At 41.6% G+C, this 13,721-nt stretch overlaps 1 protein-coding gene across 1 annotated transcript in view; it reads right to left on the bottom strand.

Moving 5' to 3' along the window:
- Nucleotides 1–7,300, bottom strand: part of slc12a5b (solute carrier family 12 member 5b) — a 46,051-nt gene extending 38,751 nt beyond the window's left edge. The window contains exons 1-3 of the mRNA XM_044038335.1: nucleotides 7,009–7,300; nucleotides 4,002–4,100; nucleotides 3,753–3,846 (exon numbers count right to left, since the gene is read on the bottom strand). The gene's annotated coding sequence lies outside the window, so the exon portion shown is untranslated. The remainder of the gene's footprint in view (nucleotides 1–3,752; nucleotides 3,847–4,001; nucleotides 4,101–7,008) is intronic.
- Between the last annotated feature and the right edge of the window lie 6,421 nt (nucleotides 7,301–13,721).

Genomic DNA, 13,721 nt, shown 5'->3' on the forward strand with positions numbered 1-13,721 from the left:
AAACATTATGTTAAAATACAGCTACACAAAAATCTAATGAATCTAATACATCTTGTGTGTGTGTGGGAGGTGGGGAGCAATGATTACACTGCAATAAAAAAGTGTTAGACACTAAAATCAATGAATAATCTTGATAAATAATATTAATTTTGGCCATAATGCCTTCCAACTGGGTAGTGTACAGGTGTGGATGGTGTGAGATCTCCTCGGCATACGGCATGTATATATGGTGTTTTGAAGCTTACTTAGAATTCCTGGGGCAATAAAAGTTCTGCCCTGTGGCTTTAATTAAAGTTTAAATACAGGCTTGACTCTTTGTCTCTGTTCCTGCAGCACCATAAATATCTGTATTACATGTACATGTACCTTTAGTGTGCGTGTGGCCTGACTCGCCATTTCTCTGCCCTGTCAGTGAGAGTGGGTCGTTGGCTGCTCGATGATTGGCAGGAAGCCTGAGAGCCAAGCGGCTTTAGCTCTTAAATCATGAGCAGCCACCATCCACCGCCCCCCCCACCCCACCCCCGTCTGCTGCTGTTGCTACACATGTGGCTCTGGATGTGAGAGTTAAACTCCTTCACACTGATGTTGGTATAGAAAAGTATTCCAGCACATTCTATAGCTACACATGTGTATTATGTCCCAGACAGGAAGGAAAAAACGACAGAACACCCAAAGACAACTGCGTGCATCGCACACTGACACAAACACACTGCAGTGAATTCACTGATGCTCTAATCCTGCAGATTAAGGCCATGGGTTGATGGGCCAAAATCCACATTTTATTTTTCATGATCAAACACGGGTAGGCTGCTCTGCTGCAGACATAGAACCCTTGTCACACCTTAGTGAACGTAACACGTGTGAACCAGCTGTTCACGCAAAGAACACGAAAAAGATCACTTTCAGTGATCAGCGCAGATGCTTCTGATTATGAACCAAATGTAAAGCTGCAACTGCAATCCCAAATAATGTGACAATTACTGTGATGTAGCCATTTGGCTTATGCGATGGAAAATCCTGCGAGCTGGAATGAGGTTCAGACGATTTTAGATATCTTAAGCAGATGCATAGACAGACATAAGCAATGCAAATTAATACTGTGTGATAGCTGTTCTTTACAGACGCAACAACACGAGGATTAAGACTTACTGCTACAACAACAGTCACTGTGCAAAATGAGCTAGTCAACATCAAGTAGACCGTAGACTGTCTAACGATGACATGACATGACAGGCTGTGATGCAACGCAGTAAAACAGGACACATATGTTCATCCTGAACTTCCTGACACTTCCACAAACATTTTGCAGAATATCTTTGGTCAGAGGAGCACGGCAGCTGTTGTTTTAAGTTACTTGTCTTTCATCAATGTATAAGGGCATAGGTGGAAGGGGGAAAGATTCCATTAAAAAGAAGTTGGAACACACCAAGTGTATTCAAGTTATTGGCCACAGCACTTCATGATTTTTGAAGTCTACATAAAGCTGAAATAAAAAAGCTAATGTTAGACCATAAAGAAACTACAAACGATCACAGCTGCACGACTTCAAAGTCTCTGGCGAGCTCATCTCTTCGCATTCCCTTTGAAACAGCTGTTTTCAGGCATGAACTCCAAAACATGGTGGGTAAATAGTGTTTTCCTTTCACATATGAAGAATGCAGCAGGGGATTGTTTTAAAATGTTCACTGTGGCGAGAGCCTGAGGGCACAGGTGAGTCAAGTGCAGTGGTCACTATAGAACAGATACAGTGAATCCCTGACCTTCTCTTCTTTACACACTTGAGTTTTCTATAAGCTCCTGTGCATTTCAGCAGCGTACGAGCTGTGGAAAGTCTCTGAGTCTCAGTTTAACAGTGTTTAAAACATTTGACGTGTCATTTCTTCCCTGTGTTGCTATGATAACCTCTCTCCACGACTCCAGAACGTGCAGAAATTCAAAGGTGCGCGACACAGCGTCATGGACATGTTTTGGAAAAAGCAAATATGACAGAAAGGGAAAATGATTTACACTCCATTGCTCGACACTTTTGATAACTGTCTTGACTTAACGAGTCACACAACATTTTCAATTTATGCTCCCATGAAAGGTTTCAGTTGTCTGTGTGTAACCACACTGGGAGAGCTGGCGCTCTCAGTTTACAGTCTGCTTTTTTATTGCTGTCCATATCTGTGAGACTCTTTGTGTTCGACTAAGTTGTTGACGTAATTGAGGATAACAACCAGCTGAACCAGTCAACGTGACATGGTGAGGTACATGTACAAATATATCAACCCAAAATAGAAGCTTATATTCCAATTTTGACCTTAATTGAAACATGTAGTTGTTTTGAAAGCTTTCACTTATGTTTTAATCAATTACACACTGTTCAACAACACGATAGCAAGGAAAACAAAAGAATAGTTATTAATATGAGGCCAAATCTGATTTCTTAATATTGAAATGTTTTTTTTTTTTTGGCTGATCTCTCCATGAAGTCCATACGCCTAATCCTTCTCCAAGAACGTGCACGTCGCTGCATAGAAGAAGAGCACGCAGCGACGTGCACCTGTTACCCATTGTGCCTAAGGGGCTCAGCACTGCCCCCTATCAGTTCAGCATGCTTTCTGCCTCACCCTATTTACGGCCGATCAGAAAGACTAAATAGGTCAAACACATTCATTAAATATACTAGACAGTAATGGGCATGCACCACCTGCCTGCTTCAGTCAGTGTGTGTGGCACAGCACCGTCACCTCGCCGTTCTCCGTCCATGTATTTGAACCGGAATACGTGCCTCACCTGCCTCCCCTGCCTCCCCTGACTGCACATCACTGCCATCCATCCATCCTCTACTGCTTTATCCGCCACATGAGGGTCACTGGTGCCAATCCCGGCCGACATAGGACGAAAGGCGGGGTACACCCTGGACCGGTCGCCAGTGACATCACATGGAGACAAACAACCGTTGTCCAATTTACCTAATCCCCATGTTGATATTCACAAAAGCAGGAATATTATCTTATTCACAAATCTTCAGCTGGCTTTAACATTAAGTTACTTTGTCATGTCACCCACTGGACTATGTTTGCAGAGCTACACAAAGAAATAGTTTGGAGGCATCTGGTTGTCTGTCATGACTTTACTGATGTACAGTATTTTATATCGTAGAATAAAACGGAAAGACATTCCTGAGCTTGCCTTTATCACAGATCTCCATCTCTAGATCTCTAGAGGTGTAGACTACTAGAGTATGTGCAGCACTCACAGAGCTGCAAGTCTTGAGAGTGACAGAGTACATGATAAACTCCCTGAGTACCTACAGGTACCTACTTCTCTATCATTACTGTCCCGAGAGAATTAAGCTTTACAAGTGATAGGGGCTCGAGGAACAGTCAGGAGGAGGGATGAGAGATGGAGCTGTTCTGGATTTTCCCCTCCCAATGCTGGGCTCTGCCAGGGAATTCAAAGGCAGAGATGAGCTTTCATCCTGTCTGCCAAACCATCTGTCAGTCATCACTTGCTTTTAACAACAGGAGGAGAGAATATGCTTCTCCTGCCTACAATCCCCCCAGATCTTAAGCTCTTGAGCCACAACCATCATCATCATCAGAGGTTTCAGGGTCATCCTTTTACACCATTTCAACCATGTTCATTCCTGTCATTTTTTACAGATTTAAAGCATTAGTTTTCTGCTTTTATTCTTTTATTCCAGCTATGATTGATTGATTGATTGATTGATTGATTGATTGATAAAAAAAAGGTGTATATCCTACCTTTTCCTGTTGGCCATTTCACCATAGCCTTGTCTGTAGTGGAACTGGGACTTTTTGCTCAGCTTCAGTGGTTGTGACAGTCTCCGGTCAGGTGCTGTGAAAACACAAACATGGTACACGCAGGGGAGGGGGAGGTTTGTTAGTGACGTGGCGTCTGAGAATGGCCTTTGTTCTTTATTTTAGTTTAGTCTGGTTCTCAACATGTGCAACACATGTATCACAGTTACAGGGAACAATAAGAGACCTGACCTGTTTCATGATGTACTAATTGCACTCCTGCAAAAGAGACTATGACTCCGTCTCTCTGGTGAGGCGACACATCACACCGTCCCCTTGTCTTTGAAAATCCTTAATGAGAAGAAGAAATACATGATCGGACATGTTACGTCTCCCATCACATTATGAAATGTGTGCTGGAGGAAAACTCTGGGCATGTTTTTTTTGCAGCGACGCAGAGCTGAAAATAACTGAAGACAGATTTATTCAGCTCCTGCGTTGGCAGACACTGACCCCAAATGTCTGAGTCAGTTTTATGTGGGCCTTTGATTTCTCATCTTTGTCTTTCCATTTAAAAACATGAAGGCTACTTATGGTGGTGGCCTTTCTTTATGGCTTTTACCCCTGAACGACCCCAATTTAACCTCTGCCATTGGGATTCTACAAGATTTTCCTGAGGGTGTTCAATATAGCTGGGGGTCAAAGTACTGAACAGTATGGATTTTACATATAAATATAATGGAGGCTTTGAAAAAGGAAGGGACCGGCTTTCTGTGAATTGTTTGCGCTGTTTTGATTTCATCCATCTGCGTGAACTGGACCGACTTTTGCCTTTTTCACACCTAAAGTATCATTTCAATGTTGAAAGAGCTCTATGATAAACAATGATGAATCTCAGCTGTCTGGAGAGGCAAGTGAAAACACTGCATATGATGGCATATGATTAATTGATGCTGGTGGAATAACAAGCCACTGCATTTCCCCAATGTACATTTTTCTTTAATAACGGCAATTATTGGTTGATACAGAAATCCAACACACATTTGTCTTGTTGCTGATTTATCGTACCATCAGCTCAGCTGAGTGAGGACTGGATGGGGAACCACAGCTGATAGAAAACAGCAGCCAACATCTGGAACACATCAATAAGTCCACTCACACGTTTAGCTCCAGATCAGTCGGTGTAATGTGTAGACAGTGTAAACTGGTATCAACACCATCAGTGTCCAAGGAAATTAATTAAGACTATTATACGGTCATCAATTTATATTTTTTGTGGTTTGGTGGTAAACCTGAATGAATCCTGACAAAGGTGATCCACTGTGGGCAATAAACCAATAAGGTGGATTCATTGTCTTTTTGACCGACAGTCTACTCCTCACTGTTGGCAGTCAAATGCTCAGTGAGAAGTCTGAGTGTTTTCAGACGTTCACTGTCTGAAAGAACTTTTTCTGGACTTTTCTGGAAGTTCTGTAAGAATCCTAGTGAAATTTCAGGTTCTTTGGACATTATTCTGTTTTCGTGAATGAATGCATTTGCCCCAGACAATTCACATAATGACAAACGGGGTGGTGGGATGGCCACACCCAATTTTCCCAGACATTTTCCGGCGTTCCCGCGGCTTCAGTCCACATAACTGACAACACTTTGAGATTTTCAGTAGATTAACTTTTAACTGTTAACACAGAGCGTCTCGCAGACGATACGTTTGCACAAGTGCACTTTGCATTACCGTAATTATGCAATGGTTTGTGCCATCATAAAAATCCCAACGGTTTCTGAAAGCTGAGAAGTTGCACGTCAAAGCCAACGTGTGGTTATTACGGTGATGGAGGATCAGCGTAATAACGCCTGTACATATATAGTTCACATTTTTTGGCCTGTTTTTGCACACAATGTTAATTTAAATATGTTTTATAGTGTTCAAATTTTAAATTAAAACTTTTTGTTTTTCTTAACTTTAAATTGTTGCATGTTGAAATAGTGTATTAGGTTGTAAATAACTGCCAGATATTGAAAGTTATTCTTACTCACAGGACATTTTCTGGTTAAAAAAATATCTAGACAGACATTTTGAGGCTTAGGTGTTAAAAGGTTAATGTACAGAAAACAGATAAATGGGGTTTTTGTTCTGAGTTAGGGCCTGCCAAGTATCACAGTTCTGTTCACAGTTGGATGGATAGAATAACATTTTTTTGCAAAACAGCATTAAGGACAATGTTGTATTTTAGCACTCAAGCTTTCTAGATTTATAGAAAGACCAAAGTGTGTTAGATATTGCATGTCCCCGTCCCAACCTCGCCTTCGTCATAAATGTATTTTATTTGTTTCCGTTCATTTATCTATTTTTTGTGGTTCTCTAATCGAAGTGCTAAAGCACTTTTGGTCAGGAAAAATATCAAATGGTGTAATCCTTTGGAGCGGAGCAATCCTCTCAGCATGATGAGGAACTGTAGCCAGAGTGATGGATGAGATGAGTTCACTACGTTTATCTCAAATCTCAGAAGGCACCGCCTCATACGTGGTACATTTTTGCTTTGATGTTAACTATCATCATACTTCTTCTTCTTCTTCTTCTTCTTCTTCTTCTTCTTCTTCTTCTTCTTCTCCTCCTCTGGGCATAAATCAACAGAACCCTGTCACACTTTAGGAAGTTGTCTCAGCAGCATTAAATGACAGCTATAATTCACAAGATCATCACTGCGACTTTATAACATGCTCCACGTATTTCCAATTATTCAATCTAATGATCTCTCTTTTTTCGTGGAGAGTCAGATGAGGACATTCATACCACAGTCACATGTGCACAGGAAGATAGATTAGATTGTTTAACGATATGGAAGCTGGTAGTGTGATATAGCACCTGTAAACTTGTCACTTTTACACCTGAACATGTGAAATACTGAGCTTTGAAGTCAGTAAAGCAGCGAGGAAGCTGAATGGAACCTAATTGAATTAGTTAGTTGTTTAAGTGCAAATTTGACTTTAATTTGGTCAAATTGAAAACAGTTGACGGACCATTTTATATTTAAGTGTTCTTCCAACTGTGCATTATAACACAAACAAACCATTTGTAGTTTAGGAACTGTTCTTGTCATGTGCCGTCTTTCTTCACTGACATTCATTAGATCTGAAATACACATTAAAGACCTGATAAAACTTTCCTAGAATAATATATAACAGTACAACACTGACATCGGGTGTTTTAGTATTTCTGGCATTGAGTTACTTTAACGGGTAACAGAAGGACATGAGTTACCTCCTCCACCTGGTGCGACGTCTCTGTAAAGCACAAGTGTTCTTAACAGGCAGCATCATAAAGTCTGGCCTCTGGTGTGACCTCAGGGCGTGACCTCTCTCACACAGGTCCAACATCTTTTGGGAATGTTATGGATTGGCCTCCTGAAATCTGCCTCGTAAATTGTAACCGTCAATGCAGCCCCTGGCTCTCCTCTGTGATTTGTTGCTGCTGTGCTGAACGGTGACCAACAGAGGGTGACACAGTCTCAGCCTCAGCTCCATCCCTGGCTAATAATCATCTGTTGAGGATATAAAATATACTCTTGGTCAGTTCCGGATGTAATGCTGTTTTAAGTCATTTTTTTTTGCTCACTGATTTAATATGGTGGGAATAATGATCTGTATATCATAATATAAAACGAATACTGGTTCACAAGTTGTTGTTTTTTTTTAACCAATTTCATCAAACCCCAGATGAACCAGATGAATATTTTCTGTAACTACATCTAAATCATTTTGGTCTCTAAATTGTGCAGATCCTCAGTGATCCTGACGGGGTTGGGGGGGGGCGGGACACATAATATCATAATCTCGTGTCAGACATGCAACAGTCACAGAGTTTCAACTCAAAACATGAGCTTGTTCCCTCAGAAATTGGTTGTTTTTTTGCCCAGGGAGGAAAATGGTGAAAGGAATAATTCACCGATTTGCATGTGGCTTGTATTGCTTGAATAGCAGTAGTATTTTTTTCCACTGAGTTGTAAAAAAAATCTGTTTTTCCTTTTCCAATTTTGCCCTACGCTGAGTCAAATGAGGATCAAACCTCAGTTCAAGGTTTGAAAACTACAACGCCAGTTCCGCACTTTTTAGACTCACCCATAGGGGGACGAGACGTCATTCCCAGAATGTAAACACAGTGTCCGCCAAAATGTAATTTTTCTGCCTTCCTTGGCCAAGAAGGCACTTGCTTCAAAGATTATTTCACATTTCTGCTACATAGATGACCCAGTTTTATAGACACTCATCGTTCATCTTCCGACGGTGAAATATGCCCGTAATCAATAGGATAGTTATATTTTTTTATTGCTTCTATAGTTGACTAAAATGTCTGCAGACCTATGTAATTGAGGAATGATAATGTGAAAGATTATCTGCCAAAAAACAAAATGACATCGTAAATACCAACACCACACATTGACGGTTGAGCCATTGCCAAATTCAGGATTTCACAAATGTTTACAAACATCTCTCCGAATGACTGGCCTATAGTCTTATGCAAGCTCTGCACCAGTGTCGTAATCACAGTCATGCTTAAGTGCCGTGTTGCTCTCACAGCGTCCGTCAACGCTGATATACGCAGTGAAGAGCAAGGACCCCTGCTGCGCGGTGACCTTGCAGAGCAAGATCGCTGTAAAAAGCCTGGGAAGAAGTCGGTATGCATGAAATTTTACATGACCCTCCAAGCAGCAGCGGGAGGCATGAAACACATTTTCAGATGAGCCATATACCTCCCCACAGAATACATAATAGAAACTTGGTTTCCACAGCAACAGCAGATGTCAAATCTCACACAGCAACCAGCGCACATCTGTTGATGTATTTCTTTCTCTTCATATGTTTCTATTTTTCCAGACAGACGCATACCTCTGCTGTGGAAAAACATCCAACTAAAACAATGGCATAGTTCTTTCATTTTAAAGGAATAGACCGAAGAGAACCACAGAGATATGTAAACTATCTTCAGAGATATGCAAATGCTTGCAAAACACCCGCAAAGACAAAACAACACATCTACAAAGACCTGGCAGAGACGCAAAAGAATGACACAACTGTGCAGTTTATGGCTCTTTTTTGACTCGTTCGCTTTGCATGTCTTGGGACTTGCCATGGGTTAGGGTCTTGAGCAGAGAGTTACATCATACTCCTTTTCTGTGTGTTGTTTATCAAGCTTCTGTTTTGGTCGCCGGCCTGGCAGTTGCATTTGAGTATCACAGGAAACGCCAAACACTCTGTATAATTATGTTGTGTTCAAATGGAGTTGGAACAAGTCTATTTGAATACTCCTGATGTCCCTAAGGGGATTAATAAAAACTAACTTTAAACTAACTAACTTTAACTTTAATGTTAACTTTAACTTTAAAGTTTATGTCATACTTAAGGCATGTTTGCCACGGCAATTTTGCGTTCCCACTGGTGATGGTTACTTGGTACCAGGTACATTTTTTTAACGAGCTGAGGCCATACTATGCATGACGTTGACAGGGATAAGATATGGGGTAAGATAACTGTCAAAAAGATGGGCACATTTATTCAACATGAATGAGAATTAACAACCGCGAGAATACGATTCAAAAAGTCACGGGTTCAGAAAAATACAAATTCACAGTTATGGATTTACGAATCTGCAGCTGTCACATAACTCTCAAGGGGCCCCAGGCATTGTGTAATGAGCACAAGATTCATCAATTTCATACACTGCACATAGCACCAAGCTAATGCTGAGATGAATGAAGAAGGACCGCAGTGAAATGAGTTTCAGGTTGGATATTCAACAGACATTCGCTCTAGATGTACCCTCCTGAGATGGGAGCATAGGTGGGAAAGGGACTTCACTACAGTACAGAGATCCACGAGGGACACGGTGACATGAATGTTGTCATCCTGCTCTTTCCATGGTAGTACACAAACAAGCACACACTCCTCATGATACGCTCCTCGTGTTTTAGGCAAAAGACACAATGAAGAAGATGATAAAAATGGAAACTTGTGATATGTTCTTTTATAATATGAGAAAGTCCACAGTACCCACACATGCACCAACTCAGTGCTCAAAGAATAACGAGGGTGGACTTGTGGCCATAAATTTCCCCTAGTAGCACGCGAGGAGAGTTCAAGTATGCAAGCGTGGAATGCTCGACCTGATGTAGGCTCTTGTTTAGTATGAAAGGACACGGCCATGTGCGTGCATGCGTAAATTAGCAGTGGCTCTTTGTCTGCACTGAATAAAAGAAAGCGGGACACAGGCGTCAGGAGTTCAAGAGTTCTACTCGAACAGACACAAGAAGTAACAAAGCAGTGGCAAACTAAAACTAATTTAGTTCAAAATAAAGCTTCAGACATGGAGAGTGACAGGACCAGGGTTAGAATTGGTCTGACATTTCTGTGATGGGGAACACTACGAGCTACAAAATGACTCAGGGCTAGTGCAACACTTCCCAGTCCAGTTGGTGGTGCAAAGAATACATGGAAACACAAGGAGGCTGACTTCCTGGTGAGAAATCACTGCGAGTGGATGGAATGTGAGTCAGCATGTGGGGAATATTAGACCCAGTATTTTTTATGCATGCATGTGAGGAAACGCTAAATGACCCTCTTAGGACATGGAACATGGTAAGCATGACCCGGTATGCATGTAGCATCTTTTAGCACATACATTTAAATAATGGAGCCCTTGCAGTCCACATCCATTGGTCGATGAAAGCTTTTTCGAATGCGGTCAGAACTAACAGAGCATCTTTTGACACTCGGGCCGGAGAAAAAGGTCAAACTGAGGCTGAGAACCTGATCATCACCAGATGAATCATTTGGTGAGCAACTTCAGTCAGCTCAGCAGCTCCCAGGCTGTCGGGAACACAACCGTCCAAGCACCTTGATCACAAACACCATCCACACATCTGCCATGCATTTTCAGAAGGTGCCTGTCAGTGACCCCTAACTTGGCAAACAAACCATTTGATTATTTCAGTTCAATTCCCTTTTGCCTGGGGAACCCAGAGTCCCCTGGAACACCTGTGGCTCTTTAATGAGTACAATAAATGTGCCGTACAGACAGTAAAAAAGATTATCGTAGCAGTGTCGCCACTAGTGTTGATTTAAATCCCTTACACAAATGAACAATAAACTTGTTTCTGTCTTAACTATGTGAACAAAAATAAGCGGTTTGTTTGATGAGATGAGGCGCGAGTGGCCCTCCCACCTTAAAGCACTATGTGCACATTTAACTCAGAGACATCTATGACCCTGCAGTGTACGCCACTGTCTGTGTATGAGGATATGACACACTGGATGGGGACACTGCAACTCGTTTTCCACCCTGTCCTAGCAGCGGTGGGCCTCCCCTGTAAGGATTATTCAAATGGCTAATTTAATACCAAATCATTTTTAACTATTTGGAAATATTGAAGATGTGAGACATAAGATGCCTCAACTGACACAAATCCTTTCCTCAGCCAACACCATCACCCTCATGATCATATGGAAGGAGAACTGCATGCTCTCCGTGTCCAGCACCTTCTATCTGATGGCTATTTCTGTGGCTGACAACCTGCTTCTGATCTTCATCGTCGTTCTTGAGTTTTCTGTCGATTACCACCAGCAGGACTCGTTCTGGAGTTATGAGCCTTGGTGTGGCCTGAGAGACGTCTTTAACTACGGCGCCCACCACGCCTCCACACGGCTGGTGGTCGTGTTTACGATTGAGCGCGTTGTTGCCATCCACACTTGGAAAATTAAGACTAAAATCTGCACTCCGAGAGTGGACGATCGCAGCCGTCTTCTTTTTCAGTCATGTTTTTGCTATTCCTCACTACTGGTCAAACACCAGGTGTATTTACAACCTCGAGGCTTCATCTCACTTCATTCACACTTTGCTTTGGCTCCAGACCTTGCAAGCCTTTACTTTGCCCTCCCTCATCATCCTCACTCTTAACGGGCTGACTCTGCGTCTGATGTGCCACAGCAGTCGGGTTCACGTCACTGGCGAGACAAGGGTGAAGAAAGCCCGCGCGGCAAATCTGTGGTGCCGCTCGTGACCGTGTCCATGAGTTTCATACTGCTGTCCCTCACCCGTAGCACCACTCAAATCATTCTTTGCACCACCCGTATGTACGTTTGTGACAATGCTGAGCCTGACTAACGCTGCTGCTAACATGTACCTGTACGTCTCCACGCACTCCAAGTTCCGCCAACTGGGTCAAAGGTTAACCAACATTCGTTTTTTCGGCCGATGCCAATGTTTGACTAGTTTTCTTTTTTATAAAAGTCCGACAAAATGTGAGTTTCATAACTACAAATGATACACAAATTAAAACTTACATACTGTTTACTGAACAACAGTTATATGGTCCGTGTTGCCAATCTGTATTTTGTGTTTGTCAGTCTTAAAAATACCTACTGACATCATGTTAGTCTGAAGAAATCTGTATTAAATCTAATTCCTCAAAGTCAGAGCCAGAACACACCACAGATAACGTGGCTGGGAGTCGTCCAACGATCACTGCATCGAAACGTTAATTCAAACCAGAGTTGGACTGAAACTGGACCTAACCTACTTTGCTCATGCACCACAGTTCCTACTCCCAGGTAATTATTAAAACATAATAGAATAGTCACTGGGAGGCTTCGAGGTGCGATAGAATTGATTAAAAGGAAAAACAAAAAGAAATCTGCCTGATTGATCGGTCTTCACCCATCCATGTTAGTGCTGCTAACACAATTACCCACATTTGTCCGTGAGCAAGTTTGCACAAGTCCACTCCGTAGAGATTCAATATTCTTTATGACCATGTTTTACAACAATCCTGTAGGTGTGACGTGTGCTCATATTTCAGAGTTACTGTCATTTCCAGAGCCAGTGAAAACAAACAGAAGAGCTTCCAAGGTTTTTACTACAAAATGTGACGTTGACACTCTGACATCTAATGAATGAATGTTTACTTTTAGTTGACTTCCTATTCTGAAATGACGATTATGTAAAAAGGTTTAAATATAAAGAAGCAGCAGAGAACTTTGTACTGTTTGGTCATAAAGACGTTGGTAAGATACGTTTCCTCTGAGTCGGTGTTGTAGTGTTTTGTATTGAGCTCCGCTGCACATACCAAAACTAATGTCTTCCCTGGTTTAGATAGAGAATAACACATTACCATCACCATGACACTGACTAACCAGTTATAACATCATCATTCAATTCTGATCCAATACAAATCAGATGTGACGACTGGAAAGCTCCACATATGCACACTGTACTACAACAACAGATTTCTGTGTCCATACAGCCATGAAAAGAACAATCGATTGTAGTCACTAAATTAATAATAATTTAATGCCAACATGTCTGTTACTGTCTATAATGAAGATATCAGGTCAACACGAAAGTACAAACAGTCCCTTGTGTGTATTCCAAGGAACCGGTTATCCACACTTTCTAATATTTCAACAAGTATACATTTTCCATTTATCTTCTTTCGGGACTCTCCCTTTAGGGCCACAGTGGATTATCCGCCCTATAATCCGCTGTGCCCTCTTCTGTTAGACCAACTGTCCTCATGTCCTTCATGTCCTTCACAACATCCATGAACCCTCTCAATTTTCCGCTCACAATTTTCTTAACTGAACACCAAAGGGAGTTAATAAAAAGACTATTACAGAAAATGATCAGCACAAAAAAACACGATTGAATGAATTCTTAATCAAAATGTTTTCTGGGCAAAGGCATTTTAATGTTCAGCTCAGACGACTTTATCCATATTTGTATGTCAACAAACAGCTGAGGAAGATACAGTTCAGACAAAAAAAATGATTATTAGAAAATTTGGGACATATTTCACCCCCTGTCCTTTTTCTTGAGGAGAAACAGACAGACATAAAATCCATCTGCCACACCACCGCCACAGTAACATCCTCGAAAAACACTCGCATGAAAAAGACCTTACAAGTTAGCAGATGGAATACGAG

Source organism: Solea senegalensis, linkage group LG11 (genome assembly GCF_019176455.1).
Source record: "Solea senegalensis isolate Sse05_10M linkage group LG11, IFAPA_SoseM_1, whole genome shotgun sequence".
NCBI lineage: Eukaryota > Metazoa > Chordata > Actinopteri > Pleuronectiformes > Soleidae > Solea > Solea senegalensis.